The sequence below is a fragment of the Convolutriloba macropyga genome, chromosome 7 (genome assembly GCF_964194025.1).
Source record: "Convolutriloba macropyga chromosome 7, txConMacr16.3, whole genome shotgun sequence".
Lineage (NCBI taxonomy): Eukaryota > Metazoa > Xenacoelomorpha > Acoela > Convolutidae > Convolutriloba > Convolutriloba macropyga.
Window position 1 is genome coordinate 16,409,285 of NC_134474.1, and position 23,777 is coordinate 16,433,061.

General features: G+C 34.4%; 1 protein-coding gene across 1 annotated transcript in view; it reads left to right on the forward strand.

Annotated features, from left to right (window-relative positions):
- Positions 1 to 23,777, forward strand: part of LOC142342960 (uncharacterized) — a 114,012-nt gene that overhangs the window by 4,790 nt on the left and 85,445 nt on the right. The gene's annotated exons all lie outside the window — the stretch shown is intronic.

The following is a 23,777-nucleotide window of genomic DNA, read 5'->3' on the forward strand; positions in this document are numbered from 1 at the left end:
CTGGCCACTCTTTTAAAGTAATTATCTTCAGAACGTTGCCGAAATGTTTTTCTGGCTTCAATAAAAAATTTTTCACTTGATCTGGTCTTTGAACAACCAAAAGTCACTGACCAGTGGTCTGAGGCATTCATAGAAGTTAAGGCCACTAAAATCTTGTTAAGCAGAATTAGGTCGTTATGAACTAGAAAATAACTGACTGGCAACAGGAAATTTCGAATTAGGCTCTCAACGTATTCTTTGTCGCCCAAAAACGAGGCTAAGTCTTAGTAATATATATAATCTTATATAAAAATTATATAAGAGTCGTGTTTATATTTAAAATTAGTACTTGAAGAGATTTGAGTCGGCTTATAAATAGATTTTTTTAAAACATAAATTTTGGTTTGAGTCTGCTAGTACCAATTCCGATTTGCTCTCTGGTTTTGCTCTCTCTCTCTCTCTCTCTCTCTCTCTCTCTCTCTCTCTCTCTCTCTCTCTCTGGGTTTTGAGAGAGAGAAAGTCATTAGTTAAGCTCTCCGATTTGCTCTCTTAATGTGCTCTCTCTCTATGGGTTATAATGTCTTGATAGTAATGAAGGCTGTCTTCTGCCCTTTCAAATTCCTAAACAATACAGTCTTTGAAAAAAAATTAAAAGAATGCCCAAAGAAGTTTGCTTCTCTTCTCACGGAAATCATTGGGGTAAGACCCAACATAGCCATTTGAGCTCAGACTTTTTTTATTGGTTAGAGGGTCACTGTGCTTTATTTATTTTTAATGATTTGCATCTCATGTTAATTTTCATTTATTATAGTTGGGCATTTTCTCTTTTTTCGATTGAAAATGAAATCCGTTTTGCTTCGTATGTTTATCACCACTCAGGCTTAATTTTAAAGATTTGTGACCAATTTTGAAATCTCTATGTCTAAAAATCAACAGTGATTTCATTTAATTGATTTAAGTTTTGTTTACCCAATTCAAATTCAGTTCAAAAAAGTGACGTAAATGCGGTAATAAATTTCTTTGTTAATAAAAAAACTGGAGATCGAACTTGTAGTACCAATTCTAAGTAGATCTTATTTTTTCGTAGACATCACTTTTTTTATTTGATAATTTCTTTGGCAGAGGACGAAGGACATGAATATTACAAAGTCGCTATTTTATCAGTTTTTTGACGAATTGCCTGCTAGGAAAGAGGAGTTACCTGTGAAGCAGAGGGCAGTGTAATAAAACCTTCAAATCCACTTAAGAAAAGTGATTTTGTTCTGTTTGTTTTCAAACTATTCCAAACAGAGGTTTGGAAAGAAAGATTGGCAAGGATATTAAAATACATGACTTCATCTTGAGGCTTAGAAAATAGCATCATTCAACTCAAACTACCTGGTTCCATTCAATCGACTAATATTGTAATATACTCAAGTTGCCAAAACAGCTTTATTTTAAGAGTTGTCAAAATTCTCATGTCTTTTAGCAGTTTTTGAACTGTTCTTAAAGTTGGACTGCTCTGGTGCAAAGCTGTTTTTTCTCTCTCTGGTGCTGCTTCTGTATGTATAGAAGCAGAAAAAATTTTTAACTCCTAATTCTCAAAAAAAGCAGAATTATAAAGAGTAATGGTGGACCCATGAAAAGACCTTGCTCGACTCCAATTGGTTAAGAAAAGTCTTTAGCTGGGCCCATGAAAAGACCTTAGCTGGACTTTAACTAGTTATTGGACCGTGTAATTATTGTCAATATTAACCCCCCACCACTAGTTTTTTAAAATCATTCCATGAGTCTTCGCCTAGACCTGGGTATACCCCATTAAAAACAGCCTCAATTTTGTATAAAGTCGTTTAACTGGGGGGATACAGATTCTTGCCTCTTTAAGCTGGATGAGGGTTATAATGTCTTGCTAGTAATGAAGCTTGTCATCTGCCTTTTTAACGCCAAAACAATACAATCTCTCAAAAGAATTCCCAAAGAACTTTGCTCCTCTTCTCGCAAAAAAACCCTGAGATTGAACCCAACACAGCCATCAGAGCTTACACAATTTTTAAAATAAATGTTAGAAACTCACTGTACCTTATTTGTTTCCAAAATATATCTATTTGTCAAGCTTTTAAAGATAATTTTTGGTTACTATAGTTAATATCAAGTAAAATTTGCTTTGCTTTTTTAGCACCGTTCTTAGTTCGTTTCGAAAGATTTGTGAGTTTATTATTTTTTTCATTAACATCTCTGCACATGAATTGTTGTTTTATGATAAAATTTTACCAATTCATTTTAGCTGTTTGAAGATTAGCTGATCAAATTTAAGAGGTGAACAAGTAAAACACAAGTAGTTACACTGAAGTGAAAGAGGGGAAAATTGCATCTCTGTTTGAATAGCGCTTCCTTACTCTCAAATCCCTCGGGATTACTACCCCCCCCCCCCCCCCGTTGACCTAGCTTCCAACATTACCCATCGACCCCTTCCTAACCTCCCTTCTAACTGTGTCTTTTAACCCGTTGCGTCACTTCAAACTATGAAGGCATTTCTCTTGCTTCCGGGCACCGAGCTAAATAAATGTTGGAGAATATAAAGGTGTTTATATCATTGAAGAGGAAAGCATTCCGCTATTGCTTAGTAAAATAACTTGTTTATTCTTTTATCTCATCTTTGTTATAAAATTGGATAAAAACACCCCCCAATGTGTTCTCTGTCTCGTCAGCTTCAGACCCAAAAACTTACGCCAAAAAACCGGTATTTAACAACAGTACTTTTAAATGAAAACTACAATTTTCAAACACCGCAGCAGTGTGTTTTGAGATTGAGCAGCAGATTAATTAACTTAAAATCATTTGTTTTTAATCTTCATACACTGCAGATACAACTTTAAGTATAGATAACTAGAGTAAAAAATTATGAAAACACTGTGCTAGTCCAACTTCTTTTCCGCTCAGACAATCGAGAGCGTGTTTCTGAGACGGAAAATCAACTAAAAAAAATTGCTTTTTGCGAAATCAAGGTTCGGAAACAAACGGTTTTTCTGACAAATTTGAGTCTATTTTTGTCAATTTTCAGCACAGATTAAGAAAAAATTTAGACAAAATTTTAGCTAATTCAAATCGAATTGGCATTCTTTTAATTAAAATTTATTCTTTTATTTTGAGCTCCTCTGCATGTAACATAGAATTTTACTTTGAGACTAGACTTCTTTTTCTAATGACAGAAATGTTAAGCAAAAATTTTTTGGGGAAAAAGGCCAAAATAATGCGAAGAATTTATTACAGCTTAAAATAACGTTCTGCTTAAGATTAAAATACAAAAGCAGTTCTGCTTACTCAAGCGCATTATCTGAAGCAAGACAACTAACTGTATGTTTTGAATGGCATGCCAAACTTATAAAAAGTTATTATTCTTGAAACATTTTACAGAAATTTTTTGGATGGCGTAGGTAATGGTGTTGGTGTTGGGCGGGTGGATGGCGGGGGTAATGGTGGTGGTGGGTGGGTGGATGGCGGGGGTAATGGTGGTGGTGGTGGGTGGGTGGATGGCGGGGGTATTGGTGGTGGTGGGCGGGTGGATGGCGTGGGTAATGGTGTTGGTGTTGGGCGGGTGGATGGCGGGGTTATTGGTGGTGGCGGTGGGCGAGTGGATGGCGTGGGTAATGGTGTTGGTGTTCGGCGGGTGGATGGCGGGGGTAATGGTGGTGGTGGGTGGGTGGATGGCGGGGGTAATGGTGGTGGTGGTGGGTGGGTGGATGGCGGGGTATTGGTGGTGGTGGGCGGGTGGATGGCGTGGGTAATGGTGTTGGTGTTGGGCGGGTGGATGGCGGGATTATTGGTGGTGGTGGTGGGCCGGTGGATGGCGTGGGTAATGGTGTTGGTGTTGGGCGGGTGGATGGCGGGGGTAATGGTGGTGGTGGTGGTGGTGGGTGGGTGGATGGCGGGGGTAATGGTGGTGGTGGTGGGTGGGTGGATGGCGGGGGTATTGGTGATGGTGGGCGGGTGGATGGCGTGGCTAATAGTGTTGGTGGGTGGGTGGGTGGGTGGCGGTGGTATTGGTGGTGGCGGTGGTATTGGTGGTGGCGGTGGTGGTGTTGGGTGGTTGGGTGGCGGGGTTAATGGTGGTGGTGGTAATAAGGGTGGTCTTTTAGAGGTTCTTGACGCACATTGGAAGTGCTGTGACACATTCTGCCTTTCCCTTCTTCATTTCCGTCTTTCATTAACAAAAATGCCTTTCCCTGGAGCTCGGGTACCAGAGTCAGCCGACGGCTAATCCGACGAAGGTTACAAGGGTATTGTTTCCACGGGAGAATTGAGTGGATGCTACCAGTCTTTAGTAGCATCCTCGGGAGAATCGAATGGATGCTACCAGTCTACAGTGACAAGTATTACGAGCATGCAGATTCAGAACATGCAGATCTGAGCAGAGACAATTCCATGATGAAACTCTATGATGGTTCCCTATGATGAAACTCTATGATGAAACTACTTCGATGAAACTGTACTTCGTTGAAACTGCACTTCGATGAAACTGTCGAAAACTCCTTTTGTTTGTTATTAATTAAAAGTATTAACCATTCTGTTTTAAATAACCATATACTCATTTAATTAATTTTTGCTATTGGCTTAAGAGTTTTTTCCAAGTTCCAGCCAATTTGATTTTTTTCATACTAATCAGAAAAAAAATCAGGATAAAAGTTCATTATGTTCAGGAAAAATTCAGAAACTGAGATTCATGATGTTCAGAAAAATCTTAGAATTTTACTCTGAAATTTAGCATGAAATGTCGAATAAGTGCCCTGATCAGAGCTCTGCGCATAGAAAGAAAACAGAATGAATTTTTTATGATTCAGTACTAATTTTTAATGACTATACGATCTGGGAACTCAGAAACTAGTTTCTATCTTCAAAAGAAAACAAAATTTTACTTTGTTGCAAGTTTGACAAACAGTTCCCTCAACAAGTTTTTTTTTCATTTGATTGACTGTCCCCAAGCAAAACTAAACCTTCTTGTCAGTTAAGTTATGCTAGATTCAACTCTTGAGCGCCATATCCTATTTATAGCAAATATTCTTAAACTTATGTTCTCATTTAGACTCTTGAATTTTGATAATTGAATCAGTGCTTAGCTATATCAAATTTATTCTTAATCTTTTGCTAATCTGAGAGCTAAAATTTGCAGAAGTGTGAAATAACGCTCGTCTTTTGAACACTTTGTTCAAGCTTCCTCACCTGAATACTGGAGCGCAATCACAGTTTTCTGCAATCGATGTTTCTCAAGATTCTTAGATAAATAAGATAAACTCATGTCAGTTAAATTGAAATAGTCAAGCAAAATGAATGAAACAGTTGGCAATCACGACGATTGTGCTTTTTCGAGAACGAATGATGTCCAGAATTAACACCATATTGATTGTTTATCATATTGAAGAAATTGACTTTTGGAAGCTAATTTTCACCAGAAAATCCATTGCGGTTGATTAATTTAAAGACTCATCTCACATAGGAAATATAGTTCAATAGTTAAAGTTTTTGCGTGGCAAAAAAATTTAAAGCAATTTATTCGTTTTTGATTTACAAATCACGTGGAATTTTTCGAATATAATTGTTGACTTTTCAAATCAAAGTTGACTTGACTTTATAAAGATAACGAGTATTTTTGCACCATAATTTTCCTTTAATCTTTTAATCAAAAATGCTTTGCTTGTTGAACCCCAATTTTTCAACATCATATGGTAATTCTCTAAGAGATAATATTTCTCTCTTCGAACCATTTTCAAAGCAGACATCGCAATTTGTTCAGTCCAAATCTACTTTGAAATTTGAAATTCCCTATGAGACAAAAGTGAAAACAAAAAACAATAGGTTTCGTGCGGAAAAAAATATTTTTGAACATTATACACAATCTTTTCCACGCTCTATTGGAGTATGGTACTGTTTGTAATACCAATTTTTAACACTAGTTGTGGTTATTGAGAATATATTCGGGCTTAAAAGCAAACATTTTTTCATTTTTAAAAAAATTTTTTTTTGACATTTTATTTTTCTGCCTATTGTTGAAACAATAAATTTTGTAATAATAATAACACTGCTGCAATAGACTTGAATTGATTTCGTGCTATATTTCTCGTAAAATAACAGCAAATGTCGAATTATTCTGAGCCACGCTCAGATTATTGCTATACTTCCTCTTTGTTTCGCTTCATGGTTTTTTATTAACAATACAATCTATATGGTCTTTTTCAATAACCAAATTGTTCTATCGGGAAACAGCACCAAACTCAACAAAGTATATTATTTCAATGAATGCTTCTCTACACGTTCATGTGCTTATGAACAAACTTAAAGAAAATAGGTGTTTCTCAGCAAAACTCACTAAATTATTGAAGGCATATACATCAAAACAAAATGCAGAACTTTTGAAATATGAATTAAATTGAGGTGACGTAAAAGTGTTTACATCCCTTTAGTTGTTGTAGGGGACAAACAGAGCATCGTCGGCCCAGATTTCGGTGCAAGTGTTAACAAAAATTCTCTACATGTACAGATATTTGATTCAAAACATGAAAAACTCCTATATCATCTTTAAGACAGTGTATTTTTGAGTCCTTAACGTTTCTCGAATACAATAATCCCATCTATACTCGATCTGAATTTGCAAAATATAGTATTATCTTGGTTACATTTTTAATAAGAGGTTCTATGTTTGTTATAATCGGGAGCTCTGTGAATAATGGGATCTGTTCTGTTTCGCCCCCCAATGTTTTTTACGCCCCCAGCAACAAATTATATGTTGTTATATAGCACTTTACTATATAAAAAATATAGCGCGTGTGCCTGGGGAGAGTAAAAAATATAAGTCAACCAAGCTGGGGTAGGCAGAATAGATCCGAATAATGGACGGACTATGTTTGTATGCTCTCAAAATCCCGCTTGAGTGATGCGCAAAGTTTATCAGACAAACGAAAACAAATCGAATTTTTGGCGTTATACCAGAGTAATTTTTCAGACCCATTTTAGTGGGCGGAGTAACTATATAATCAAATGGTTTTTTTGTTCAGTCAATTTTTGCCGATCAAAATATTCATCATAGAAGGTTTTTGACATTTTGGTCAATTTTAGTTGTTAAAATGTTAAAATTGGTGGCTAACATTGGTAACAGTAGTGCCGATTTCATCTCTAAAAATATCAGAGTTGTGCTGAACTGTTTGATCCAATTTTTCTGCTATGATTTTTGCTCAACTTTCAGCCGTTTTTTCATCAAATTAGCATGAAATAAGATTCTTTAGACCACTTTGTCTAATTTTAGAGGATAAACACACCTAATATCTAGCGACACAACTTTTGTTAACTCTAAAGAAGCTTAGTTTATTTTGTGCTTCCTTGGAGATTGCTCTTGAACTAAAATCTTGTCAGTTTTTTGTTACTTTAACTCTATACTGATGCTAAATGCATCATCTATTTTCAATATATTGACTTTTATGTCAAATTATCCATATCCAGAACGTTCGGAACAATTGCGTTTTCCTAGTGGAAAGACGGCAATAGTAAAGCTAGATTAGGTCTAATCATTGTTTTTTAAAAATAAAAAACCGGATTGTAGTCGTTCAATGATAATTTATTGAAAATTTTTGCTTTATGATTTTTTCGTTTATTACAGAAAAAACAAATCAAAATAAGGTTAACTAATGGGAGGTTTTTTTGTCTGGGAAGGAGTTTTATTTAGTCGAAAGCATAAATGGTCGTTTTGACCTCTAAGTTTTTTCAAAATGGACAAGAGTTTATTGAGCTTTGCAATTTTTTCTTATTTTAGTCAACATGTAGCGTACGTCCAGCAAATGCAAATCACATTGACTTTTTTACTGGAAAATAAATGAATATTTATGGCTGTTTTACCACTTAAAGATTGGTTTTCTGCTTAGATGCTACAAAATTACACAAAAAATTTTTGATTATTGCACATTTTCAATATTTGAGATTCTTTTTCTTGTACTGTCATGATATGGACAGGTCAGATTTCACCTTTTTTGCGATAAAAAAACACCACTAGTAAAAAAATTAATTTTGCAATGATAAGATTACGATTTTAACTGTTTCGTCAACGTTTTCTAGCAGAATTTAATAGTTTTTCTTTTTTATCTTTATTCGTCGCCCTTATTGTAGTCCAACGGTAAATTTTGAATGATTGCAGGTCCTAACGTCTTCCTAAAGTAGAAAATAACACTGATTTGATTTGACAGCTACATTTTTTCATGACTATGAAATCAAACGATTTTAAAAATTATATGGATTTTTTTTTAATTTCTACTTTGTTATTCATTTTTGTTTACTTGTTACCTGATCTCAATAATTAAAGGTAGCATTTCAAAGTAATGGAGTTAAAAAAATCAAAATTGAACATTTCTGAGATTTTAGTGCATTGCTTTCTGTTCTAACGGCTTCGGTACCGGTTTTACGCCAAATTTCATTTAAAATATTGATTTTTTATATTATTTACCTACAGAAAGTTTTCAATTGATATCTAATGATTAGTTAGAACTGTTCGTCATCAAAAACGTATTTTTTTTTGTTTTCCCCTTTTGTATTTTTTGTCTTTGTGTTACCAAGTCTCAAAAAGAACTTGTTTCGTGTTTATCTACTAATGTACGAAATAAATTATTTAGTTTAGCTATTTTGAATATTGTTTACTTTGTTAGTACGTAATTTATTGGAAAAAAAAGAATTTTAATTTTTAATGCAAATTGTTGTTGTTGTTGTTTGATTTTTTGTTTTTCTTGTCGTGTAGTCTTATTAATGGAGGTTCTCTTTGGCCTACTAATGTTCTGAATAAAATTTCCAGCTTTACTTTTTGTACTTTTTCTCTGTTGGTTACCTATTCTCCTTATCCCGAGATCACTATTCTCTTATTTTATTATTGTTGTTTAAATAAGGCGCAATTAAATATATCCTATTTTCTCCGGAATAGATTATGGTTTGAACGGTTCCCACACCTTATTCTTGCAAAGTTTAGTGGACTTTTTTTCGTCTGAGTTTGTCGTTTGTTTTTGTAGACGTCCGACACATTCTGGATAATGGCAGTTCTCATGGTCTACATGATTTGAACTAATAATTATTTTTACGTATTCATAGATTTCAATTGATATCTATTGATTTTCTTTAATTAAGTTTATTTGTTATCAAAGCCAAATTTTTAACATCTCCCTTTTTGTTCTCTTTAGTCTACCTGTAACCGTATCTCATTAGGAATTAATTTTATGTTTATTGTGATATTAAAAAAATTTAAATAGTTTAGAATCCATTTGAAAAATTTTTGATTTTGTTGGAATTTATTTTCTATAAAAGGAAATAGACGTTTAGTTTTGGATGTAAATTCTTGTTGTTGTTTGATGTTTTGTATTTTGTTTCTCGTCTTGTTATTGACAGTTCTCATCGGCCCAATAATGTGGCATTAACTAACTGTCTAAGTGACTTGAGTTTTAACCGTTTCTTTATTCGTACGCCAATTATTTTTTAAATAAATTTGAGTTTTCAAAAGTTTTCTTTCTCATTCTCATTTGGTAGAAAATGAAGCCAAAAATTTGGATGAGCGGGGTTGGAACATCATGTGAAAAAGCAAATTAGCGAGCCTCCTTGTTTTTCTGAACACTTGAATTTTGTTTGCACAAACTGTTATTAAATAACTGTTTTTTATTAAAAATCCAGTTTTGTTGTGAACAAGTGAAACCAACTTTCTCTAAAAAATTGAAACCATATTTTGCTTTTATTTCAAAGGTCACTAGTCTTTGATGTGGTCGTACGTTAGATTTTTATCTGTTTTAAATAGTGGGGAAAAGTTAACAAATTAAGATGAGAAGACAAACTATCATTTTTAATTGCCAAATCCGCTGCTGTTGATAAGTGTCGAACCTATAAAAGAAGACATTTTTAGATGGATTTGTTTGCTCAACAAACCATAACATGTAAAGAATAAAACAGCTCGTTAACTACCTTTTTTGGCAGGAGAAGCGTTGCGACTATATAATTACTGCGGAAATAAAATGTTGAAACCCAGAAAAAATGCTGTTTTTGCTTAGTTAAAATGTATTGAAAATTTATAAATCAACAGAGAATGGTTTTAAAAATTGTCTTTCTTTGAAAAATTGTCTGAAATTTAGATACTGGTTGTTTTTAAAGAGGCTCATAGAAATTAATCGGCGGAAATTTTGCCAATTATTTTTAAACGAAAAGGGCTTTATATAAATTTGACGGTTAAAACAGTTTTCTGTAGACATTTTTATTTCGGTGAACACTTCTTAGATTTTCAAAACATTTAAATAAATGTTTGGATGTATCAAGACAAGTCCTTAAATGATTAGGTATATAACGGCGACAAAAAACCTTCTGGGACAGAGGCCAATGAAGAATGAAAATGGAGTTAGACTCCATAACAACAAATATCAAACCGCAAAGACCTGACATTTCTGGAGTCCGACTATTTCAGATAATTATCAATGCTTCAATTTTTTAGAGAAAATAGCAGAAGTGCGTCCTTTTCAGGGAAATGTTAGAGTGAAAATGATGAACTTTTCTATTTTTTGAGTTAACTGAATTCAAACTGAAAATCGAATGAAAAAAGTTAGCAAATATGCAAAACCGCATTTCAAACAATAGTCTAAAAAAATTTTTGTTGTGAGATTCTAATCAATCAAATAACACCATGTTTATAGTGCATGAAGCCATTACTTTTAAGCGGATGCAAGAACACTACTCTAAGATAATTTCGAATAATAAATACTTCTTGTTGTTCCGACCCCTCTTGAGGGGGAGGAACTATATACTCAAATGGGTTTTTTTGTTCAGGCAATTCTGACCGATCCATATAATAATCGTAGAGAGTTGTGAGTGGTACCATTAGAAAGTTAGAAAGCCCGTCCAACGTAGAATACGGAAGTAAAAAGCTTATTATAGGGAATTATCGAGGTTTAAAGATTTGTGAATATTAGACGTAATTCAGCTGTGTCAATCGCATTTTGATGAAATTTTCGTCAATTTAGAATAATTTTCGTCAATATTGTTAAATTATGTTAAAATTGTTAATTGTAGTGTTATAGATTTTATCTCTAAAGATAGAGTAGGGTTGTTGAATTGATCGATCCGATTTTATTGGATAGAATTTATGCTTTCGTCAAAAAATCGGACCAAATTTGCTTTTTTTATAGCCAACTTGCTTTAATTTTACTGGAAGTTGACACCTTAAAACTGCATCCAGACTCTTTTTAAGCTCAAAAAAGAGCTAGTTCTACTCCCGTTGGCTTTAACAGTCTTCTTGAATTATAATTTTGCCAATTTTTTGCAAATCCAAACTCGATAATTATACAAAATGCATTACTTATTTTTGACAAACTGAAAAATGTTGTTGAGCGTTTTGCTGGAGGCGCAGCATCATCTGGGCTGATCTTGATCTCACTATGGATCGCTATGACAAAATTTTTTTAGATTTTCAAGGGACGTGACCTTTTTTCAAAATATTTCCGCTATGTAGTGGTTTTTATGTACATTACGGACAAAAATTTCAGATCAGGGCTCAATTAATGACAGGTACTATTTACAATAAACGAGACTGAACGAGATTATGTCATGGTCTCAGAGTTAAGCTCATTGTTTTTATGGCTCTGACAAATTGTTTTCGTAAAAATTTTTTGGATTTCTTTTGTTTTGTTTTCATTTCTTATGTTTTTTTAGCCCAATGGTTTAGTATCCCCAGTCAAAGATGTTCGTATCTAATGTCTGTTATGACTTTGCATATATTTTTTTTGAAAAAATATCGGTGAATTTTTGATTTTTGCCACTTTTTTGTTTTTTTTTCTGGCAACTTTGGGCATAGTCTCAGTGAAAACAGGCGGAAACCAACTTCCTGTGAGTTCTACTTTTTTTGTCGGCAACGGTTTTATAATTAACTAATGGTTTCTTTATTTTGGTACTTCGCGTTTTCATTTTCATTATTTTTGATCATAATTGCACATTTTATGAGTTCATTTGATCTTAGTAGTAATAGGGTGAGCAAGTCACCCCGGGGGGGTGTAGACCCCATGTATTGAGATAGGGTATAGGAGTAATTTTTGAGAGAGGGTCTACACTAATTTATTAAGATAGGGTATAGGCGTACATGTATTAAGATTAGTAATAGCGGGCGCCACGTATTAGTTATAGCGGCCGCCACGTATTAAGATTAGGAATAGCCGCCGCAACGTATTAAGATTAGGAATAGCCGCCGCAACGTATTAAGATTAGGAATAGCCGCCGCAACGTATTAAGATTAGGAATAGCCACCGCAACGTTTTAAGATTAGGAATAGCCGCCGCAACGTATTAAGATTAGGAATAGCCGCCGCAACGTATTAAGATTAGGAATAGCCGCCGCAACGTATTAAGATTAGGAATAGCCGCCGCAACGTATTGAGATTAAGTATAGGGACCAGGGTATTAGTAGTATAGTGTGAGTAGATCAGCCGCATTTTTGGGAGCCGGTCATTGGCCTTTCCGCGCAGGGAATTGTACAGGCGGGGAATTGTACAGGCAGCGCGCACGGGAATTGTACAGGCGGGGAATTGTACAGGCAGCGCGCACGGGAATTGTACAGGCGGGGAATTGTACAGGCAGCGCGCACGGGAATTGTACAGGCGGGAAATTGTACAGGTAGCGGGAATTAACGGATAATTCCCCTCGCAGTAAATTTCAACATGTTTATTGGTATAACCAGCGCAATGTATTAAGATTAGGTATAGCCGCCGCAATGTGTTAAGATTAGGTATAGTCGCCGCAATGTATTAAGATTAGGTATAGCCGCTGCAATGTATTAAGATTAGGTATAGCCGCCGCAATGTATTAAGATTAGGTATAGCCGCCGCAATGTATTAAGATTAGGTATAGCCGCCGCAATGTATTAAGATTAGGTATACCCGCCACAATGTATTAAGATTAGGTATAGCCGCCGCAATGTATTAAGATTAGGTATAGCCGCCGCAATGTATTAAGATTAGGTATAGCCGCCGCAATGTATTAAGATTAGGTATACCCGCCACAATGTATTAAGATTAGGTATAGCCGCCGCAATGTATTAAGATTAGGTATAGCCGCCGCAATGTATTAAGATTAGGTATAGCCGACCCTAAATAGCAAGATGGCGCAGCGGAAGCGTGCTGGGCTCATAACCCAGAGGTCGGTAGATCGAAACTACCTCTTGCTGATCTGGCATTGTCACAGTACTAGTGGACTTTTACGCGCTCATAACATGGAAAAAAGTTAAATAAAAGAAAAAAATTGAATTAATAAGTACAAAATAACAGACACAGTACAAATTAAGCACATGCAAATACAAATTTAATCAAACGTTTACATGATGATAGTACAAAAGAAAAGAGTATTAAAGTACATTTAGCCGAGTAGTTAATAAAGTCGACAACAAAAATTTGAGTAACTAACGAAGAATTAAGGAATTTAGAAAAAAATTACTGCCGACTTTATTACACTTCGACTTATTTTACATTAAATTTATCTAATTACATATAATTACTTATAAAGTTTAAAACATGAACGTCATGAACCTTGTTCAGTTTTGTTTGAAAAAATTTAAATAGTTGAAATGCTGCAAATATTGTGTAAAATCCACACAAATTATCAGTTTTCTGAACTGGTTGTTGTATCATTTTCTGATACTTTTTATTCAAAAATTTGTATTTTGTGATTGGACGAGCCAAAGAATCAGCATAGTAATAAGTTCGATTGAGTCGAGCAATCATTATCCAATGCTCTCCAGCTTCACTGCTCGGAGAAGTGTTGATGATAGCAAAACTGAATGTGGGTAGCCTTGGAACACAATCTGCTGGAAACGATCCAATATAGCGGTATTTGAGTTCTGGGATTCGTTCAATAATCTGTCTCAGGGAAGTGTTATCCATGACAAACAATTTTTCTCTGCTTTATTTCGCAAGTACCATTAACACACGGATTTCTAACTGTACAGTCAAGCTGAAAAGACTCATTCTCTTCATAAAAGCAACAATCATTGGACTTTTTACCTTGCTCTAATAAAAGGTTGCTTGACTTTTTAATTTTGTCAACAGAATTGTTATGGGATTTGGGGTAGAATAAAATAATTATAAAAAGAAGTACCAGAAAAATTAGGAGAGGAACGTAAACAAAAAAGTTTGAATTAGTTCGCCCCCAGTTAACGTCCATTTTAAGAAATTATTTGATGAAGAGAATGGCAACTGGGTGACGATAATATATAACCCAAAAATGTTCCAATGCAGAATGCAATGATGTAAAACCCATGAAAAACTGAAAAAAATATGAAAAAATTTTCGTTAACGCAAAAATCTTCAGACATTTTTAGCAACCGTTCCGAACTGATCAATTTTAACAGTGGACATCCTTTCTCCGAGAACAATTAATTCTGTCACGCTTCTTAGCGGGCGGTCGAAAAACATTTCTAATCGGATACTTTCACCGCTGAGCTCAGGATAATGAATACTTTCTCCAGCATCTTGAAGTGAAGTGAGATCAAATACAAGCACGTAATGGTTCTGAAATAGATTATGTGGTAACGCGGGAATCTCTTCGTTAAAATTCATTGCTTTCATTGTTGTTACATATGCCCTACAGTCATTGGTTGTATCAAATGATACTATAGCTCTACCTCCTCGAACAATTCTTAGTTCTCGTAAACCAAATTTCTGATAATGGAAAGGATTTTCTTGAAAATGTCCTGTGAATGCTGAATTTGTGTTCATCGCAATAGCTACTCTTCTGATTGGAGCATTGTTAAAAACATTTTCCTGAATAAACTGGTTCTGTCCTGAAGGAATAATAAATGTGCGTGCAATTGTTTCCATAAAGTTGTAACAAGCAGGTTGATGAGTTAATTGATATTTGATATTCTGGTGATACACTTCGTTAACAACAACACGTCTTGTAAACAGGGAACAGTCAAGAACTTTGAGGGAGACGTGAGAATTGTAGGAGATCATGTAAAAATTGGGTCCTGCACGAATCAATTTCAGTCTAACTTTTGTATTTGGAAGCAGTAACTTTTCACATTGGAACAAATCAATTGCTAATTTACCGTAATAAGTAGTTCCATTTTTCAGCAAAAGTTCTTCCTCTCGATCTATAAAAGGGCTTTTCTCAAAATCGCTGGGTTCTTTTTCAAATTCATATCCATGACAAGCCAAAATACCTTCATTATTTCTTGTGGAAGCGTTAAATTCATTGGAAATTAAAGCTTTGTGTCCATAGAGACCATTTGAGTTGTAAACCTGTTGATTGTTCAGATACACCTCACAGTTGGAGAAGAGCGAGTGCAATAAATTGTTGACGTGAGTTAGATAATGTAAATCATCATCTGTGAAAGACATTCCCATATCTGCTTTTCCATGCTCGTCTTTTTTCATAAAGTCATCAAACAATCTTCCCTTTTGTAATCCAACTTTGATTTGAAGGTGGATATCTCTCATATCAAGATATATGCTTCTATCTGTTTCAAACTCGAACTCAATGCTGCTTTCATCCAATGAAGTACTGGGATAAACTTCTTGAACGTGAGAAGATTCATTTGGTTCCAAAACAGGAATTTTGTCAAAAATCTCCAAGCAAGAGTTCGTAAAGTGACCATAAAGAAAGTTGCTATCGTCTGTTGATCTAGTATTCATATTAGCTTAGAAAAAATATCTCTTCTATTTCGACGACGTCGACTGGTTTTTGGGGTAATTCTTCGAATTATGCGCCGTTTCCTAATTTTTCCACCACCTAGCTGTTTACGTAATGTTTTCTTTCCAACATCTTCAGCCACAGATTTGAATTTTTTCTTTCCAGTTAGAACATTTCCAATTTCTGGTGCAGCTATATCAAGCAAATCAGCACCAACTCTTTTTGCTGCTGGGACAACATATCTCCTCAAGAATGGAATAGCTGTCCTCCCAATTGTTTGTATTAACGCTCCGAATCCTCTCGGAATCCATTTTTCTCATGTATTTATCACCATTTTCTTCCATATAGCGATAAATAATGTCTTTCAGGGATTTAATGGCTCGTTCTGCTACAGCAGCTTTCGTTTCACTTCTAGTAGAGTAAATTTTAATTTTCTTGTCCATACAAAACTTTTGAAACTCACCACTAAACTCTGTTCCCTGGTCAACCCATACTTTCGCGGGCATACTTTTTTTACGCAACATTTTTTTGAAAGCTACAACTGCATCGGTAGAGTACTTTGACTTAATTGGTTGCACACGAACAAAGCGAGAAAAGACGTCAACAGATACTAATAAATACTTCACTCCATTATTAGTATCCGATAATTTATCCATAAAAGCTAGATCGAGACACCAGATCTCATTGATTCGCTTAGCAAATGCTGGTAATCTTTTGAAATGTCGTGTTACATGACGATACTTTGTGTAGGAATCTTTACTGTGTAGAAAGTAGGCAACTTTCTTTTTGGATAACCCGCTTGCCTTTTGTAGATTTTTAATTGATCCATATGCGGCTTTTCCATCTCTATACAGCCTTTGTAGCTTGGCTTTTTCAGATTTTGAAAGAAATCCAGCTCCCTCTGTCTTTGCTTTTGGCATCTTTGTTTATTACTTTTTGCGGATTTATTTCGGTAGCATCAAGTATTGTGTAATATATGTCGGGAAAATCAACGTTCTTTCTTTTTAATGCAAAAATAAAATCTGCAAAAGCTACTTCTGTATATCTTCCATCTAATAAAATTGTGTCGTTGAGAGATAGCTTGACTCGCGGTGAACTCAAAATTTGATCTACAATTGATTCGTTCTTTAAAGATCTGGTTTTGTTGCTGATTTCCTTGTAATTAGGGTTCAAATGTGTTGGGACGGAAACTGGTTTCTGCTCAAAAGTGTCCAACTTTTTAACTTCTAATTTGAATTTTTGTTCGTAAAGGTGTTGAGGAATCAAAACAAACTGTCAAAATTGATATGAGCTCTATTCTTTTTCGTGAACTTAAAATTGCTCTTCTTTTATTTATTCCGGTTCTTTTTAGCACGAGTTGATGAATTTTGTCTCTGTACTTTATTACGTCTTGTTTTTGTATTTCCTGTAGTTGTCCCCCGAGAAGGTTTACTATGCATTCGTTTAGAAACTGAATGAAATCTTTTGGACAATTTCTTAGGAACAATTTCTTGAAGTTCTGGGAATACGTTTGGAACGTTATCAGCGTAGAGAGATGTTGTGTGTTCATAGTTCAAAAAAGTAATCTCTTGTTTCGTTTTAGGGAGAAAAAAAAATAGTGCGAATAGAACCACTGTTTCTGCAAAATCTAAGAGAGTCGACTGTTTTCGGAGTTAGATCAATGGGTAAGTGACCATACGGGATTGAAGTAGCTTTTGTATACCAATCTTTTAATTGTGATCCTAACCCGAGCTGTTGACTAAGAGTGTTAATCTGGAGAACATCTCTAGGAGACTTGAATAAAACTATATGAGTATTTTGTAACTCAATATCTCTTCCCAACCTACTCTGATGAAAAAGATTATGCTTTATATATATTGTACTAAGACCTTTGTGTCTTCCAGCTGTCGCGATTTTAACAAATTCTTTCGAGCTTGAGATTTCTTCACAAGAATCATCAAAAATCAGCAAATACTTTGTTCCATTATTGGGTAGACTCTGAATGAACTCAAAGTCAACTCCTTGAATAAATTGAATGTTTTTAATGTTTTTGGACATTAGACCGTAAAGTGATTGATAATGTTGATAAAAATAGTAAATTTTATCAAAATCGGGTTGAAAAGTTCCAATAATTAGCCAATCATGGATAAGATGAGATTTTCCAGACCCGCTTGGTCCCACCAATGAAATAAAAATGCGTTCCTTAGTAGAGATTATTTTGTTCATAGTTTAGGAGATGGTAAAATATAACCGACTGTACTAGATAAGATAGCAATCCAAACTGTTGTTTCTTCACAGGTTTCGGCAAGAGTTATTCTTACTATACAGCACGCTAATATTAACAAAATAACAAAAAATTTGGGACAAAAAAACCACCAGAGATCTATTACAAGTCTGTCCAAAACATTTCCACGATTGTCGTTCCTGGTTATTATCATCAAAGACAAAATTACCTAAATTTAAACCGTTATCTGTATGCTCGGTCATTTATACCTTATTTTTAAGGAAAATCAATTTTTTGAACTGGGAATGCAACTTCTCTCTGATTTCAAAAGTAGTAAAATAAAAATAATAAATTACAAAACGATCACAAATACAAATAGAAATTACAAATAGAAATTACAAATATTATACGTTATCAAAAAAATCCAGAGTCCAAGTTCCGTAAGCATAAGCTTTCTTCTCTGCACAGTGAAATGTCTTTTTGTGTCGATACGGATAATTGCTACAATCCCAGTCAGTATTCGAGTTATTGAGAAGTTTGGAAAATTTTGGACAACCAAGATCATCTAGATTCTCCACATCTTTACACAAGTAATTTGAGAGAAGATTACACTTCTCTAACCCTTTTACAAAGTATTCTGTTGTAGGTGAACAATGTTGGTGAATGATTGATGACAACTCAGTGTATTCCAGTTTTTCATTGTTCCAATTAATCCCATGTAAATTTTTAGTGTTCCATTTTGCTTGAAAAGTAGGTTTATAGTCTTTGGGTGGGAGGAAACTGTATCCCAATACAATTCCATCCTTGAAAAACCCAACTCCTTGACAATTTTCCCTTCCAAGCACTCAATATCAAACACAACGAGAGACATTCTTTTTTCTAGGTTGATATATTACAAAAATGATTAGCAGTCTAGCATTTTGAAAATTTGAGGATGATAAAATTTAATAAAGACACAAAAGATTAACCCAGTTAAATGTCCCAAGAAACATGAGCTTGGAAAATTTGGTAACATGTAACAGTATCCTGGTCCCTTGTTTGTAGTTGCTTTAACCGCTCCAGCAGAATCGTGTAGTATAGCATGTAATCAAAAAACTTTCAATCTAGCAAAGAAAAAATCTAAAAAGGAATTTCCATAACCAATAAGTCCTCCATGAGGAAATTTTTGGTTACTTTCCTCCAAATTTATATTCTCGTCCCAAATTTTACAGGCCGCTAAAAAACAGTTTTTGCGTTTTTCATTTTCGGGAAACATTGAAAGGATGCTTCCGTAGCAATTGAATATGTTGACAAGAATGACAATATCCATCAACTTTGAGTTCCTTCATCCATGTCAATGCAAGTTTTCTTAAACTTTTCAATATAAGATAAAAGTGTAGGGAGATGCTCTAGTAAGTTCTCCTACTCTTCTTTTTTTAATTCAATATTTGTCAGAAAAGTCCACTGATATCCGTTCCAACGATGTTGTGAAATGGTAACTTGTTGTTTATCTGAACGATATATAAGACTTGTTCTGCGTAATCCGTTGTGAATAACCCACTTAAATTCTGAAATTTGGGACTCTATGTCCAAATTTTCTAATTTGGGAAAATTTTGAGCTTCAAGAACAGTATACGAATATCTTTTAAGTTCGTAATGAAGTCTAACGTGAAAAACCTTTGACTTGTCTCTGAGACTCAAAAGAATGTTTATTGAGCAACCAATATCCCAACTCATTCTCAGATCAAAGATTTTTAAAATGAAAAATTTATTGTAGAGAAGACAAAGACATATTACAAAATCACACAACAATTATTATTGAAATGTACATTGTTCAATGTTAGAAAAGTCATTCAAATTTTGAATCAGTTCCCTGAACTCGTCCAAAGTGTAGCTGACATAAGTCACCTGCTTGAACTCATTGTTTTCCTTGCGACAAAAGAGCCGAATCTGCACATAAATGGAGGCTGGATTCTCCTGAACGTATTGAATGAAAGTCACATATATTCGTCGATTTCGTCCTATGCTGACCTCTCTGACTTTGTGACATCGTTGCAGCACATCCTCCATACATGGGTTCTTATCAAATTGAGTCGGGTGCTCACTCAGTTCCAATTCCCCATTCAGTATACTGCTCTTGAGGAAACAGAATTTCTTGAATTCGTAATCTCCAATTCGAAGTTGTTGGTACTTCTCAAATGTTCCAGAATTATCTTTTTTGAAGACTTGGAAAGTTGGTTCGGAATAATTTTGTCCGTTTTTAAAAATCTGGGACACAGTAAATCTCCCAAATCTTTTTGGGTTGGAACCAAAGTCTATATAAAATGGATCCGAATCTGTTCCAGTTTTAGGTTGAGAATCTGTAAACATAGACGGAGCACTCGAGTAAAATGGAGAGACTTTAGAGAGAGACATTTTATCAACTTAATGTGACAGAGAGAATTTAATTGAATGATTTGACTTGTAATTTTACTTCCTCTATTGTTTCCGATCACCTTTATTTGGTAATGATGTCATTATCCTTCTTTCATTTCCAAATATGGAAAATTTAATTGCGTCATTTTGCAAAAATTCCTTATAAGGAAACTTAGTCAGAAATTTTAAGTTGAGCAACCATTGGAACTAGAGCAGCATATTTATCTTGATGTTTAGCACGTCTGTGTTGCATTAGCGAGTAATAGTGTTTGAAATATTTAGAACAATTAAAACAACGGATTTTTCTGAGTTGCTGTCTCTTGAACTGTGTCATTTTTCAAATGAAATTTTCGCTGTGTTTGAACTGAATTGCGTTATTTCCTTATACGGTAGTTTAAAAGAATCACTCCAAAATCACTTTGGTTACAGAATGGCAGCAGTTATGTGTCAAGTTTTACCTGACTTTTATAAAAAATTTTGTGAGAAAGCCTTGTTCATTTGCGTATCTGTTAAGGATTATAAACCTTACTTGCTTACTAGTGAATACTCTGTTGCGTCTCACAATTACACTTTTTGTCCTCTGAAAAATTGTTCTTATCACATAATTCTCATTTCATCTTCTATTAATGAATTACTCCAAGAATTGGATGATTTATCTTTTCAATATCAGACCGTGGACTGCTTATACACCTTATATAAACATCAGTTTTTCGGTCACACAAACGAAGAAGCAGGACTTGTTTTCACCCAATTGAAGAGAGCGGTACAACATAATTCGGAAAACAAATTTGTTGAAAAACTACCCAGCGTGTCTAAGAAGAGATTGAGCAGAAAAAAGTTCAAGAGACATCTACTGAGAGCTGAGCAAAGAAATGCAAGCACACAAACATTGAGATCATCCTTCTTCGACCGAATTCAGTCTCTTAAGAACTCAAAGTATGAGAGTGAATTAATAAAAATTGTTGATTGTTTACTAGATGGTCATGGAATAATTGATAAACCCATGTTGTACTTTGAAGTTAGAAAGTAATAAAGTGTTTGTACTAAAATGTTTTATTATTAGTGTATATTCTAAAAGTCGAAATTTGAAGTCGATTTGTTTGTTAAATGTCGAATTTTCACACAACATTTTTTGTTAAAAGTCAAAAAAAGAACCTCAGATTTTTCATTAAAAATCAAAAATGTTACCAAACTGTGCGTGCAAAATGTGCAATTTTTTCTCATTTTTCTTAGTTTTACGGTATGATTTTAAGCAAAAAACATAAATTTTAATAATTTTTAAAATGACAAGTTTTGAATCTGTTCTTGCAGCTTAAAAATCGGATTAGTAACAGTAATTTTTTCTTAAAAATCGAATTTTTTCTCGACATTTTTTGTTAAATATCGAAAATAAAATCGACAATTTTCTTAAATATCAAAATTAAATTCGGTATTTTTCTTAATTGTCGAAAAACAAATTTTCAATAATAACCAAGTACCTAAATTATCAAGTAACCTTTCGTGTTAATCTTTTATTCTGGAAAACTATAAAAAATTATAAAATTGAAAATGTAAATTCAATACGAAACACCCAAAAGGTATTCAGAAACTTTATTATTTTTACGAACAAATACAAAATAGTTTACAAAATTGAACATAGAAATCATTCAAAAAGAGTTTTAATAACATATTCTGGTAAGTTCTGAATTTCATTACCGAAACCTCTTCGTCGCTCAATTCTACCAGGTAGTTGAGTTGGTTGAACAGTGACTGGAGTATTAGGTACATCACTCAAAAAGATAGGGTTGTGAGCTGTTCCTTCCTCAATCGATGGGGTTGTCATCGAGGGTGTAGTTGACATGTCAGTAGATCCATAGTACTGCGCTGGATCAAAGTTTTCCAGATCGTTAAATGACGTGGTGGTACTAGTATCAATACTCAACTCGCTATGTTCTCTTCTATGAGCTCTTGAAGCTATTTGGAGAAGATTATTTTCCACCTCCGGGCCTGATACCTCAGCTACATCCGGTGTAGTGAACCAACTGTTTGGAATTTGCCCTTCCTCCCAAGGAAATGTGTACTGAATATTTCCAGCTACGTAGTTGGCAGGAAAATCAGATCCATTAACGTGAGGATAGTGGTGTCCACTGACAACAGCAACTTCGTGTCCAATCGCGTGAGTTCCGAGTTGATTCTCTGTGATTGGGACCTGTCCTTGATGATATGTATCAAACTGTTGTCGCTGGTGCTCAATAATGTGCCACACAGAAATGGGTAAAGTGATTAGAGACTCATACAGTCCGTTTGATAAGTCTCGAACTCCTATCCGAGCAATATCCTCAGTAAAAGAAAATGAGTACAGAAGGTTATTATTTTGAACGGTGAACTCCATTTTGGAATAAATGATAGAAGAGGTTTTTGTTAGAAAGTGATGAGAATGGATGAAAAGATTCTTGTCGAGAACGTGATAAAAGCAATCAGTGGAGAGAAAGTTATAAAGCAGCAATTTTCCTTTTTAGGAAGGGAACAGGATATATAAATTAGATTTAAACAAAAGTTAGAACTAAAGTAAGTATTTTTAAGCAAAAAGAAAGTGAATGTTGAAGCTCGATAGCAGGATAAAATGTTGAGGAGTAGTTAGTATAATGTGAGAAAGTAGTGATGATGTTTTCAGAGAAGTTGGATCAAATGATAATGTCAAAATCAACAACCTCTATATATAGTGTGCTCTGTCCAATCAGACAACAGTAACCAAAGATGGAAGATTTTATGAGAAAAAGTGACGTTTAGCTTGAAATTTCTGGACGAACTGAAATTCAAATCCAAATTTGGGTAAAATTTTCTAACAAGGTAGGAAGTGAAGGATACATACAGGTTTCCGACTATGCTTATACCTAAAATGGTCTATTTAAGTTGAAATGAAGTGACATAATTTACCAAAAAAGTCAAGCTTTGATAAATTTTTTCCAATTCGTCAAATTTCAGATCAATCTCGGAAAATGTTCCATTTTTGGAATCAAATTTCTGTATATATACGTTAGGTAAACGAATTCCGAACCTGATAAGTACTCCCACTGCATTGTAGTCGTTGTAATATTGGAAGTACAAAGCACTCTGTAGTGAAGAAGTTATTGTTATTGGTTCTGGGAGAGGAACAAAGTTTGTTTGTGAAATATTTCTGTACTGTTCCAATATATCGGGGACGGAGTTCAAAATGAACAACAATTCTCATTTGCTTACATGCAATTCTGAGGATAAATCGAAAGACTGTTTCGCAATAAACTCCTCATATTCAAATTTTTTAATAGAGAACGTTGCATACTCAAGTCCTTTACTAAATCGGATTATTCTGTTGGATTTTGTGAAAATGTCCAAAAAATTGTAAAAAAAGTATGAATCTACATCAATTTCGTCAATTTTGTATGAATCAGGTATACCTTCTTTTCTCTTGTAAATCTTCTCCAATATTTGTAAGTAGTTTTTGATCAACATGTTTCACAAATGAGTAAAATTTCACGTATTAATCTATTAAAATAAAAAAAATGTTAAAAGAGAGAATGAGATAAGCAAAA